The sequence below is a fragment of the Chrysoperla carnea genome, chromosome X (assembly GCF_905475395.1).
Source record: "Chrysoperla carnea chromosome X, inChrCarn1.1, whole genome shotgun sequence".
NCBI classification, from domain to species: domain Eukaryota; kingdom Metazoa; phylum Arthropoda; class Insecta; order Neuroptera; family Chrysopidae; genus Chrysoperla; species Chrysoperla carnea.
In genome coordinates, this window is record NC_058342.1 from 13,346,715 (window position 1) to 13,361,743 (window position 15,029).

A 15,029-nucleotide genomic window follows, 5' to 3' on the forward strand; every position below is an offset into this window, starting at 1 on the left:
CGAGAATTTAATGAGAAGCAGAAGTTGCAGCTGTGAAAGTGGATGCAACTGCCAAAGATGTGGCTGCTGCAGACACGGTTTAAAATGTTCTAATTTATGTGGTAATTGTTACACTAGAAGGAATAACCGATTCAGAAGAGGTATTTTGTGAAAAAAACAGTTTTAACGGTGAAGTAGACGAACCGGAAGAAGTAGATACTTTTCAAAATGAAAACTTAATTCATAAAGAAATTAAAGAAAAGCCGCAATTGAAAAAAAAAATTTATTAGAATAGTATTTTTCAAAATTTTTTTTAAATTTTAATAATTCAATCATTAGAAATAATCAAAACTAAGTGTGTTTTATGCGATGGAGCTGAAGATGCTGAACATTTCTTCATCGATTGCGACGGTACGTCATCTTTGAAAATAAAGTACAATATACCTACTTGCTTTTCGAAGTTTGAAGTGTATGAACTTTTTAACAGTAGGAATCTTAACACTCTAAATGAACTAAGCCGTTTCATTAGAGTTTCTTCTAACTAGGAAAAATAAAATATAACTTGGTACCACGATGCCTTCTCTTGACAGTCAATAATTTTATTAGAGTAAAATAGATAACAGCATACAATAATGTAATTATTATTATATATTGATTTAATGTCAAATAAAGTATACTATTATTATAAAATAAATAATCAAAACATTTTTTTTTTAATATATGTAAAAGATATTTTCATATTTATAAATGAATTATTTAATTTAATAATTATGTATTTAGTTTTAATGGTCATTTTTCAGTTTTTCCCAATTTTAAGCCACTTAATGAAAAATGCGATATTTACATATACATACCATTCGAAAGTAGACATTTTAAGGAATAAAACTACTATAAATAAACCATTAATATCTAAAAAAACACCAATATAGTTTTCCGCTCAACATTGGGCTATTTTAAGAATAAAAATGTAAATATCTGAAAAAATATTTACTTATTTAAATAGAAAAAAATCATGCTTATTTGACATAGTAAAAGGTATATTTTCACAAAGCTTCATGTGAATAAAATTATTAATACGTGAGAAAAAAATTAAAAACACGATTAAACACGGTTTATTTGGAAAAATGTCTTATACAAAAGATGTACAGCTTCTTATTATCAAAAACTTGTGTGCTGATCACTTTCCCCTAGGAGGTCAAATTTTGACGCAAATCGTATAAAACTGCTTTCAACCCGTAAAATGCAACCCCATTTCGTTACCCAGCAAGATCTCGTGTCCAATTTTATTTATTTTTTTATTTGTTTATAACCCTAACTTCATTTTCCACAGGGTCTTTGCCACCTATTAATTTACTTTGAAAAAAAATAACTTCACTACACTAAATTCTAAGCAAGCATTTCAAGAATGAAATTACTAAACTAAACAATTATATTTCATACTCATACGTGAGCGCATCCTTAAGTCATTCAGTTCTTATACAGTCGTTATGTAGAAGAGAGAATCCTTTATCCCTAGTTTGTTAGGTTCTCTCGTTCTCTACCGCCAGTACCGTGGCAAGCCTCTAGCAAATGCTTCAAGCTTTTACTGCTCCTACACAACACAAATACTTTTACTCTATTCGCTCTAGCATTTTCCCATACAAAACGGTGCATTCTAAAATTTGGATTTCCTTTGTCTCTTTTGTAGCTTTAAATATTGAGGCTCCGTTTACTGCATTATGAATTTTAAATTTGCGCAACACAAATCCATCAGAATCTACACTTAATTTCTTCAACCCCAATGCAGTAATTGTTCCTCCAATCCACTTCCTCTTTCAAAAACATTTGCTTACGAAACGCCCCAGTTCTAGACTCACAGCAGATTTTGCCGTTGCTCTAGAGATTCTCAATGACTAAAATATATGTAATGGCTCTACATTGCCCTCTCTCAATCCATTAACTCCCGAAATTTCGGCACCATGTAATATAAAAGGCATCATAGTTATACAGATTTAAACTATGATGATTGGGTTAAATATATTTTAAATAAATTAAGAGCCTAAATGGCCAAGCGATCTAATACGCCATTCTTAGACCGTTTGACTACTTAGACTTAGGTTGTGGGTTCGAATCACGGCAGTGTGAACAATTATAATTAATGGAGGTGCAAAATTGACGTCGCTTGGGTAAGAACGAAGTAACCGATCCATCCACATCATAAATGTAATTGTAAAAATTAATGTAATTTAATAAATTAAGATTAACCAATAATGATGTGGGTGGCCTCTGTGGTAAGGCGTGTGTCAGAAAAACGGAGGTGAAACCCCAGTAGTATTATTATTAATAAATTTTAGTAAAATATATTTAACACAACTTACAAGGAAGTGTGAAAATAAATTTCCTGACTTGCATCAATGTCTTTACTAACGCTCATTTTCATTTTATCTACATACGAATGCCATTTCCCATTATGAGTCAAATAAACACCTAAATATGGAAAACACTTAACGTTATTTATAGTTTATTCGTTGATTTTGAAAGTTTCATTTGCTTGGAAAGCTCTAACTGAGTAGATTTTCAATCCCTTCAGAGCTCGATTCATCCCTCCTACTGAGTTGGCTAAAGTCGCCTACTCATCTGCATACAAAAGCAATTTATTTCATTTGCTACCAAACATGGCGATATTGTGCTTACTTGGTTCATGAAAGAGCATAAGTCGCTGATAATGTACAACCTTGTCTGAGTCCTTTGCTTGTTTTAAAATCTTTTGTAATTTTGTTACCATCCAAAAGAACCCAGGAAACCGTTTTATTTTAAATATTTTTTAATACATTCAGCTTCTTCCCCGGCACACCGATTTCCAAGAATTTTTTCCACAGCAGAGCACGGTTTATACTATCAATAGCTTTCTCGTAGTCAATAAAGCAACAGTGCAGTTTTCACGCTTCACCTTTAATGACCTTTTCATCACAGCTCTTATAACTATAATTATGTCTATAGGTCCATATCCTGCTCGGAAGCTGGCTTGATTTTCACTTAAGAAGTTGGTGTTATGCATCCATTCTTGTTCAGTTAAATTCTTGGTGTATATCTTGCTTATGTTAAGTAGTAAGGTAATTCTTCTGTAACTATTTGGATCGTAGCCGTTACTTTTGTATACATTACAAATCATTCAGTTATTCCATGCTTTCGGATATATTTTATAACTGTTAATCGTATTGAAAAGTTCGGTTAGTATAGTCATTAACTCAGAAAGACAATCTGTAACTAACTGAATTGTCTCGTTTAATATACACACCGTCAATTTATTAAGGGAATTAAATTCTTACACAAAATTTTACCTAAATTTCAAACACTCCGCGAGAAATAATCTAATTCGGAACTTCAATTTCTCGTTTGAAAACTTGGACTTTCTAGTTTTGACATCAATTGGTCAAAAACTTTGGTCACCCCTTGCCGCTTTGTACGCATAGTTGAAAGGGTGAGAAATGGTTTTTCTAAATTTTATATAAAATTTAGAAGAGTAACAAAATTTTAAAAATTATTTTACAACAAATTTGTTTAAACCACTGGAAAACTTTTATTTTTCTTGGCAAAGAGCTATATAAAATTTCCCTTACGAGATTTTTGGACCAAGATATTTGCTTCCCAAGCAAAATTGATACTTCTGGGTTTAAAATCCATCTTTTGAAAAAATCATCAAACTTTTTTCAAATCGTTCGAACACTTTAACTGCCTCCTTTTCAGTCCTGGCATATTGTTTTGTAAAAACTTGTATAACTCCCTAATTTTCGTTTTTAAAACATGCAAGAAACATAATTTTCCATATTTTAAGCGTTTTTCACCTGGCCGCCATTTTATACAAAAAAGGCGTTACCTTAAATCTTAACATGCTCATTAGAAAACTTGTACTTTCTAGTTTTGAATCTATAATTTAAAAAAAATTAAAATTTGCTAAGACCGTTCGAAAGTTTGTTTACTTTTCTTGTAAATGAGTCATATTCCTTTTGCAAGCAAAATTTCTTTTGGCAAAAAACTTTTCCTAATTTTGTCATATGGCATATCAAATAAAAGGGCGCGTTATAGTATAGTTTGAAAGAATTGGTATAATTTGGAAGATTTAAAGAAAATATACCAAGGTTCAACATTCGTTCATTATTTTGATCGTTAATTTTGAAAGGTAATTTTTATAGCAAGATAAATTTCGTTGTATATTTTGGCATCAAATGAAAGGGTACATTATACGGAAATTTATGGAAATTAACCAGTGTGCCTCCTTATCACCGAAACTATTGTGTCTATTGAGTAGTTTTTATTTAAGTAACTGAGTCTACTGAGTATTTGTATTCAAAATACTGAATTTATAATTTTGGAAAAAAATCAATTCAAGTTTCATTCAGAGTATGAACACCTGAACTAGAAGTCTTTCAATTACTGGGAAACAGAAAATTTTCACGAAAAGTTTTTGGAACTAGGTTGTACGTTATCGTTCAGATTTGGTTGCTGATTTCTGGGAGGTAAAACTATTGCAACAAAAAAGAACTCGCCAAAAACCGACCATTTTCATCTAGGTTACCTACGAAACAAAAACTTTTTCAATCGATTCAGCTTGCCATGAATTTTGAGAAAATGCAAAAATATTTTATAATTTATCAATTTTTATTTTTGTTTTATCATTTAAAAAACTAAGTAGTGAAATTTATCAGAAGTTAAAAATACCATAATATAAAGTAATTACAAGGAAATTTTTATATCATATAAGTTATATCATAATAAATATCCTGACCAAACCACAAGTAATGTACGCACATGGGTTGACTACTAAATCAGAAGTACAAATGTCTATTTTAAACTAATACATATTACAATTAATTCATACAGTAACAAGTGAAAACAAACAATTGACACATTACACATACATACATGTCACACAGACGTAACTGATATCCCCATATGATACAAATTATACAATTTACGCCTAATTTGCGCCCTTACGGGTAATCAGTGATGTTTACGAAAAAAATGTTTCAAACAAAAGTTTTTTACTTTTTGATAAAGAAGATTTTTTACCTTTAAATTTTTGTTGTATCTCTAACGGTTTACAAGATAGGTCTTACGGAGTACGATCCAGAGTACGCTGTAAAAATTTCAGCTTGATATTTTTTTTCATTTTTGAGTTATCGTGTTGGTAGACAGGCGGACAGACGGACGGATGGACAGAGATAAATGGACTAAAGGTGATTTTATAAACACCTTTACCAAAATTTTGTTCAAAGCATTAATATTTTTAAGGGTTACAAACTTGGGACTAAACTTAGTATACCTTGCATTTTACATATATGCATGGTATAAAAACTAAAAGTAGATATTAGAAAGTACCTTATAAAATCAAACAAATATTTGATTTCTGTAATCAATATCTTAAATTTTCAGAGAAATATCTTGTAAATAAATAAAGGAAGTGCTACATTTACAATGTACCAAGGTACGAAAGGAATATAGTTAAAATACAAGAAAATGTTATAAATAAATTAGCCCACATACTCAAGAACATCCGCCAAGACAGAATTCAACTATAGAAAACATACTTATGCGTAATTTATTCATGAGCCCAAATATCACTTGAACGGATTTTTTATAATCAAATCAATGTATTTATTAAGTTTAATTTGTTACGAAAAATTAAAATTAACATATACATATCGTAACAACGAGTTGCATATCTTGTGATATTTTTCCTATTAAAACTAAACTAAAACTATTTAATTTATATTTTTGATCAATGAGCAATTTATATTTTTTAAACCCATCGAGGACTTCATGCTATAATGGCGTATTCACCAAAACACAACATTTCAACATTTTAGGATAAGTTTTATCAATTTTTGAATTGTGCTTATCTTAACCCTCATATATTTAACAAATACACTATTATATAACTTCTTGCTTTATAACCCGATCATTTTAGTCAAAAAAAATGGTCAACCTCGGAATCAAACGGAATAAGCTGAATTTTTGAACAATCCTTTATTTTGATAGTAAAAATGTTAACTCAAAAGTCACATATAGTCATGCGTGCGCGTCTTTAGATATTCAAGGTCAAAGGTGGTGAAAATCATTTTTTTGTGAATATTTCGTTTCTTTTGCCTTCAATTGTATTAACATCATTATACAAGTTATAGAGGATAATATTTTCTAACAATTTTGTCTGAAACTTTTATTAGTACGTTGAACCATTTTGTAAATAGAGGGTGCAGAAGATGGAGCGCTCAGCCAAACGTACTTCAGTGCTGGATTAATATTTATAAATAGACGGTATTAAATAATTATTTAAGTAGTATTAAATTAATAATTAAGTAAAAAAACAGTACCTATCATAAATATATAGGGTCACTTGTGAATCCAAATCTATTTGAGGATTTTTCCTTAATTATTCATGAAATACTACTTAAATAATTATTTAATACCTTATATTATAAATATTGTTCGTGTCCATGAGAAGCCTTCTTTAAGGCTTTTTGAAATGTCTTGGCAATGAATGCTTGCCCAAAAACGTTGCAACTCCTATACCATCAATTCCTTTTTTTAATTGTGCTTTTCGGGACCCCAAAAAAGGTTCTGGGTCGTTTAACAGAGTATATGCACCCTCGTTGACTAATTGTTCTGCTTCTTTACTCTCATCGATTCTTAAGTATCTGGGCATCTAGCCAATAATGATTTGGCTAGATGCCCGGTGCAACTTTACGTTTAAGTGGATTTTTTAATGATCCGATGCACTATCAAACAATCTTGGAATTTTTTAATCTTTAAATTTCTCGATATTAACATGGTGCCTTCTTTGCTTCTCACAGTGTATTCCTTTAAGTTTCCAATTTATATTAGTAATTAGGACAACGTGGTCTGAATTAATTTTAGTCCCTGAATATGTCTAAATATTAACAATGGCATTTATTTTTGTCATTACTAATACAAAATATTTGATTTCTATCGTTCAGTATATCTCTAGGTGCTCTCCACTTCCAAATACAAATTATCCATTTTTCCAGCCTTGTGCAGGCAGCGAACTTTCCATGTAACCACTCTCAAACCATCCTGCTTGACGCAGTGCAAATCACTGCGAACATTTACCCTTTTCGATTAAGAGTTCTTTTTCTTGACACCATAATATTTGTAGAATCATTGTCCCTAACAAAAGTCTTTCTTAACAACTTCTTTTCCAACGATTATTTTGGAAAAAAGAAGCCCTCCTTTCTGGTATGCCCTAGTTCAAATTTTCCTCCTTTTCATTTTGTTTCCTCCAATAGACGTTCTTCACTCCTCTGTCTTATATTATATAGTGTACTTGTGTGGTGATTATTACATGTCTCTTCTTTCAACTCCTCCTTAGAATATTATTTTCCATCGAAAAAAGTTTATTCCCTCTAATACTACCTTCCCTCTACTAACCTTCTTCCCCGCTTCTAGGGTTTTGATGAGAGTAGGTCCTATTTATTTACGACCCTCTCTTAATTCTTTTAGTAAGCCCTCCTTGATTGTAAATTGCATGTTCTGTAGGGATCTTTTACACCTTAAAAATCCTTATTTACAAGCGCCGTATAGTGTATCCTACCAATACCGGTCTTGGTTTCTGTCCCTTTCTTCCAATTCGTGTAATAAAATTGATATTTGTGTAACACTAATAATTATTTTTTTTTTTTTTTGATAAGATCGTTGACATTTCTTTCAAGTTCATTTCTTTCCACTTATTCAATTCGAAGGATAATAGTATAATTATTTCTGATTATCGAATCTTCTTCTTAAAACTTTGGCACGACGTTTTACTATTCAATACCAAAATATTAATTCAATAATTTAAATGATGTTCATAAATTTAATCTAGAATTAAAATGAAATCTTGAATTTTTTTTTATTATTACTAGTTGATTCCCGCCCGCTTCGCTGGGCGGGCGGGAACACACTAACCATTTGGATGTTAATACTTTCCTGTAAAAATTGTTGCTTCGATAACGTTTCTTTGCATGGTTTTTAACCGTAGTCGGGTGCCATTACACAATTTTGGGGGATTTAAATTACGCAACAACATTATTGGTGCACCAATTTTTAGATGAAGAATATGAAGTGGTACTCCCGGTGGGTTGAGTGTGTGTAGAAACTCGACAGGATAGTGAACAGTATCTTCTAGCTCTATGACTGTATCTACAGACTTGTATAGATAGATAGGAATCCCGTAAAATCTGTTGTTAGTGGACGTCTATGTCACGAAAGAGGTAAGTGTGCGAAATTTGAAGTTAATCGGACCGATATTTGTGCTATAAGATAGAATTAAATGCTTTTACAAAGAAAGATATACAGAAAACGGCAATTTATTATTATCCTGTATCATAAATAAAATCAATTATTATTATCCTATATCATAAATAAAATCAATTATTATTATTTTGTAGCATAAATAAATTTAATTATTATTATCTTGCGTGATAATAATAATTACAAACCCTATAATTGTTTGTACAATGGTTTAGTATTTAATAACAAAAAAAAAAAATTAACACAAAATTAATTAACAAAAAAACTTGTTATTATTATGTCACGGCATAACAATAATTGAATGAAATTTTAAGTTAAGATATATATTTCATAGAATTAAAATTATGTACATTAATGTAAATTTTAATTAGCAATTATATTATCCTGTCCTCCATTTCTCACGGAAAGCAAAGGATACCAAAATTTCCGATCAACAAGGTAGGTAAATCGGAATCTGGCATCATTTCCACAAGTGGGGTCACAGTCTCCAACCTGTTAACTCATACTCGCATGACCAATGTTTTTCTTCCAGTGTCACTGTCAGCAACTCTCATGGCTTCTGTCAGTAAGCAGCTTTCATGGCTTCTGAGAAGTGCATTTTTAGAAACCTTCACCCTCATAATTCATTCTCTTTCTTTGTTATTCAATTTTACCGTCGTATAATTTAATAGTTGATTGATTGAAAATGAACAAAATGCATTCATTATGGGGAAAAGATTTTCCATTTTATCGAATTTCCCACAAATTTCCATTCATGTTATTTGGAAAAACATTCGAAATGAAATGCCGGCTTGCCAGACTACCATCAAATATAGATGCTGCCAAGTACCACTTATACAGGACCTACTTTCAAGTTCAGGCGTGGGTGGGAAACCAAGAAAGTCATCAAAATTTTCCTTCTCAATGAGGACGAAAGTTTACCCATTAAGGTAGGAATTTTGCTAAACATTCTCATGACAACATATACAATGCACGAGCATTTATTGACTGATACATTTATATACAGTTGTCGTTCCCATCAACACAACGATGGACGCTACACTAGAACAGCTGCTTCATATAATAAGTTGCAAGTGTACGAGGGTTTCTGCAACTGCTGGCTGCAGGCTGATGTGCTCTGCCGATTGCAAGCATTGCGTGGGCACAGCATGCAAAAACTTCCTTCAGCCTGACACCAACGAAGCTGATACGAATAATGATAGTGAGGACACCACTAATCTCCAATTTTCTCCCTCACCAAAAGTGCATGAGGAAGACAAGCCCATGGACTTTGACGTTGAGGAGGAGAATTCGACAGCCCCCCAGCGCTCACAGATTTTTGTAACATGATGCGTTACGAAATATCTATGTGACTTTTAATTATTGAATCCTAATTATTTATAATTATCTCCTGAAATATGTTTTTTGTAAATGTTTAATACTAAATTTTCCAAAACCTTTCCGAGTTTTTTTAATGTATAATTTTTAAAATTACAAACCAATATTATTTTATTTATTCACACGCTTGTAAAGGAATAAACGCAAGCAAAAAAATTAATAATGAAAGTGTGTAAACTGAAAATCAAAACAATAATTTTGGTCAGCGGAACCTACCACACTCCGTGACATTACATTGTGTGTACAACGTAAAAGTATTTGGTGTGGGTGAAAGTTTCTAACTTCTTACATTAAAATGAGACACCTTCACGTTTGGGAGAGTGGGAAAGTTAGGGAAGGAGTAAGGGGTAGGGCTGAGGTTATAATGGGCTTAAGTAACGAGATGTAAGCGAAAAACTGAAAAAAATGAAAATTTAGGGAAAATTTAGGGGTTTTTGGCCCCTCCCTTCACGTTACCACAGGGTCTTCGAGGTCCAAAGGAGAGACATCCTAGAGCACCCCCAAATAGTCTGTAAAAATTTCATTAACTTCGGAGTAACTTTCCAAGTAAAATGTACATATCTACTGGCGTATGTACGATGTGTCACATTACGTACAATGAAGGCTTTCAAAACCACACGCATCTTTTGTAATGCGTATAGTTCAAAAACTACTCGACGGATTGTAAAGTTTTAAAGACCATAGCATAGGATCTTAGTTGTTATTTTCACTAGAATGAAAAAATTAATTGAAAAATTACACACTTTTCTTAATATTCGGCCGCCATCTTTAATTTTTTAAATGGTATGATGTTACAATTCATCGATTTATCCTACCATTTTAGAAAAATGCCTACAGTACTTCTTTCAGACTATTTTTTAAAACACTTTTTGTAGATTAAAGCTAATCCATCAGCATATCCTTCTTTTTTTGCTTCTCTCACTTCATTTTTGGCCACACAATCAAATTCTTCAATAGTTTTCAAAATTGTTTAACATTAATATTGTCTATTTTATGTTTATCTCCTCGATGTTCCTAAACACAAATTTAAACTCCCCAACTCTTCTCTTTATTTCATTTTTTATTTTATTTTATTATTTATTTATTTGACATATTGCAGAATCCAAACAATAATATACTACTTGTATCAGGCGCGGATAGCCCTCAATAAAGGTGATGGCACAGCCACACGAAAATCGACCCAATGCCGACATATGAACTCGCTCATGATCGATATAGTGCATTCCAACAAAGGAAATGTTTACAAAATATATGACGCCCTGACCAAGATTTTGTCCACGTGGAGAAGCCGTGAGTGAACATTAGTAAATTAATAAACCTGTCAGATGCTAGCTTGTTCACTCACAAAAATTACAAAAGTAAATGTGTGTGTATGTTTGCACATCACAGTATACATTTTACATCAAATAATTTTATTTAGGTGCTAACTCAAAAAACAAATTCAAGCTTTCGTTTTGTTTTTCGCGAAAGTGTTGATAATGTCCTCGATATCCTGATGTTTAAGAGAGCTATTATTTCCGATTTATCTTTTCTGTCCCATTGAGACACGCAACCACAATTTTATCCCGCGAAGTATAGAAAACGATCTCTCCGCTAGCTACGCTCGCCGGATGAGTTATAAGTATTTGTAAGAACATTTTTATATTAGGATACAAATCTTGGTCGCATGCTTCGATGAGATGAGCTACCGACTCTGGTATGGCGGAATAGTTTTCATGTCATTCAGTTTTCCAATTGGCCATCCAAGGTCATTTATAACAAACAGTTGATTCACTATCATTAATGAATCGTCGGTACATCTGAACCTCTTTTTTCACTGTCTGGATATTGATATTAAAGTCTTGGATACCAACATTTGGTTCCGGTAGTAAAACTCCCAACTGAAATCGATCAAGTACCTCCGGAGACAACCAAATAATTGATAATGGAATCGAATAGGGGTTTGTAAATTGATTTCCGAAAGTACTCTTTTACGGATTTCTTTGAAAAAAATCATTTCAAATACACTTGATTTTTACCCATTCGTACGCAACAAGTTGTGCTTTTCTATATTGACTGTAAAATGAGGATCATATGTTTAGGTTTTCCGAGTTTATATAGTTTCATCTTTAATAATTTTCTATCAAACTCTTTTTCTATGAAGCAACAGTACATTTTGCATCTTTTTACCTTCAAAGTGCTGCCTATCAAGGTTTTTAAGTACCAATATGTTGTCCATTGCCTCATTTCCAGATCTAAAACCCGCTTGAAAGTCGCTAATAATATGATTACCATTAACTCACTGCTCTAAACGTATAGATATGACCTTCGTATACAGTTTGCTAACGTAAGGAGTAAGTGTCAGTCCGCGATAATTAGTTGGGTCTCGAATATCTCCTTTTCCTTTGTACAGATGAACTATCACTTCCGTGGTCCAAGTTTCTGGAAATTTACTCGAAAAATACATCACTTGTAACAATTCTGATAATATTGAATTAATGTTAGTGTTTTTGCTGACAAGTTTGATTCATTTATTAAACAAACATCAATACTCCGGCTTTACCATTTTTCAACGAATTTATAACCAATTTCACATCTGTAGTATCAATTTGCAGATCGAAATCCTTTGCCTTTATTACCGAATTGAAAATATTCAGAAATTGTTCATGCGTGCTTTGGCATCTAGTTCCTACTGTATTTAAAATTTTTTAATATTGGTACCAGTCTATCAAGACTCCAATAGCACAGTTGGTATAGTTCGAACCTAGGCCATGTATTTATTTTTTTTTTTAATTTTCGTGCGCAATTCTTTAAGTAAATTAAGCTCAAAGTGTGAACACTTAGTATGAGTGTATTCCTGTGGAAAGACTATCAATTGGTATTGAAATTCCAAATTATTGAAGAGAATTGAACTGTCTATCTCGACTCACAATACAATCTGATAAACACTAAATATTAATTTCTGAACAATCTCTTCTAATTATAATATCAATAAAATATAAAACATGGAACAAAAATTAAATGATATCTATGAAGCTATAATGAACAGAGTAGATAAATCCGAAGAAAATATTAGAAGTGACCTAAAAACTGAAATTGCAGGAATAAAAGTCCTGTGTACAAACCTACAAAACAAAATGATTGCCTAACGGAAACTATTTCAAATCAACAAGAATAAATACTGGGGCTGAAAAAGCAATTAAATAAACAAAAAATTATTTAACACGGAATCTCAGAAACAGATAGCCAAGAATCGAATTTAGAAAATACTATCCTCTCCATTTGAACATTTTTGAACGAGACAACAATGAAAACGAAAAACTTAATCTTAAATAATATAAAAAAACTAAAAGATACTTCAATCTACATAAACCACTTACCAAAAGAACTGCGACTTCGACTCCGAAAAGAAAGATTAAAAAAAATAAAATGGCAAGAATCTAACTATAAAAAAGGATACTAACGCAGACATCAGAATGAGTCAACATTGAAAAAAATTTAGTAATAAACAAGATGTAAAAAAACCAAATCTAAAAATCTTAAAAACAAATGTGTTAAACTTGAGACCACGAATACAATACCAAACACTAACAATATTTTCTTGAAACGGCTTCTCTATTGTGTTAAACCTAGATTTAGAAAATGAACACGTAATTAAAAGCACATAATTGGATTCTAAATAACTAAAATGAACACATAATTTGATTCTAATAACTATTTGATTTTAATTTGTTCATCTAGCAATTCTTGGTATACTTTTTTCTATTTATGTATGGTATGTATTATTAGTACAAAGTATATTGGTTATATTATTTGTTATATGTATTGATATTTGTTATATTATTATTATTATCAACTTCTGTAAGCTTATAGTACATTTAAAAAGCCGGAAAATACCATCTAATGTGGAAAAGTGGCAAAACAGCTCCGATTTCGATTTTTTTTTTTTTTTGACGTGTTTCTTAGACCATGGCATTACAAAGAAAACTGAGAAAAATTAGGGTAGTTTTCCTATCCCCAAACATTCCAAATAATAACAGTGAAAACAAATCAAAATTATACCTCGAAAATCGTCTCCCGAGGGTTTTTGAGGTCGTTGATCATGAATTTAAGAAGCAACTGAATACGGATGCAACGCCGTTAAAACTACCCCTGGAAGTGTCAATGATAAAAATTTGAAAACTTATTAAATTCAAAATTTTACCTCAGAAATCGTCTCTTGAGGCGCTTTTAGGTTCGCTGTTCACGAATCCAAGGTCAAGAAGCAACTGAGGATGGTTAAAACTCCATTAAAACTACCACTAAAAATTTTGAAAATTCTGTATTTCCAAGCCAACCCTAAAAGTGACAGAGAAAAAATTTAAAATTTTTCCTCGTATATTGTCTCTCGGGGATTTTTGGGGTCACTGATCACGAATCCAAGGTCAAAAAATAACTGAGTAAAGTTGCACCCAATTAAAACTATACCTAGAAGTGTCAATTTTTTCAAAATTTTGAAAATAATTTCATCTCAGAAATTGTCCCTTTGTGGTTTTTGAAGTCGCTTAACATGCATTTGAGGTCAAAAAGCAACTGAATGTCGCTCTATCCCCATTAAAATCACACCTAGAAGTAACATAGAAAAATTGTAAATTTAATATTTCTCCTAGAATATCGGCTTTCGGGGGGTTTTTGGGGTAGCTGATGACGAAATCGAGGAAACAATTGAAGATGGTTGCAACCATATTAAAACCTACCCTAGAAGTGACAATGATAAAAATTTAGAAAATTAAAAAATTTCACTTCAGAAATTGTCTCTTGATGGTTTTCGTAGTTGCTGATAATGAATTTGAAGTAAAAAAGCAACTGAATGAGGTTACATTAAAACCACCTCTACAAGTGACAAAAAAAGTGAAAAAATTAAAATTTTCTATATTTTCTTACCATTGTCACTTCAAGGGATGGTTTTAATGGGGTTGCAACCATCTTCAGTTACTTTTTTTAACTTAAATGCGTGATTAGTTCACTTTTCTCTGTCACTTCCAGGGGTTCGGAACTACATTTAGTTGCTTTTTGACCTCAAATTCATGATCAAAGACTACGAAAACCGCAAAGAAACAATTTCTGAGATGAAATTCAGAATTATCAAAATTGTTTTGTCATTGACACTTCAAGGGGTAGTTTTAATGGAGTTGTAACCATCCTCAGTTGCTTTTTGACCTTGGATTCGCGAACAGCGAACCTAAAAGCTCCATTCCAGAGGTAAAATTATGAATTTAATAAATTTTTTATCGCTATCAGTTCCAGGGGTAGCTTTAATGGTGGTTGCTACCGTATTTAGTTTCTTTTTAACCTTGAATTCATGATCAGCGACCTTGAAAAACCTCGAGAGACGATTTTCGGGTTAAAATTTTGTTTTCACTGGTACT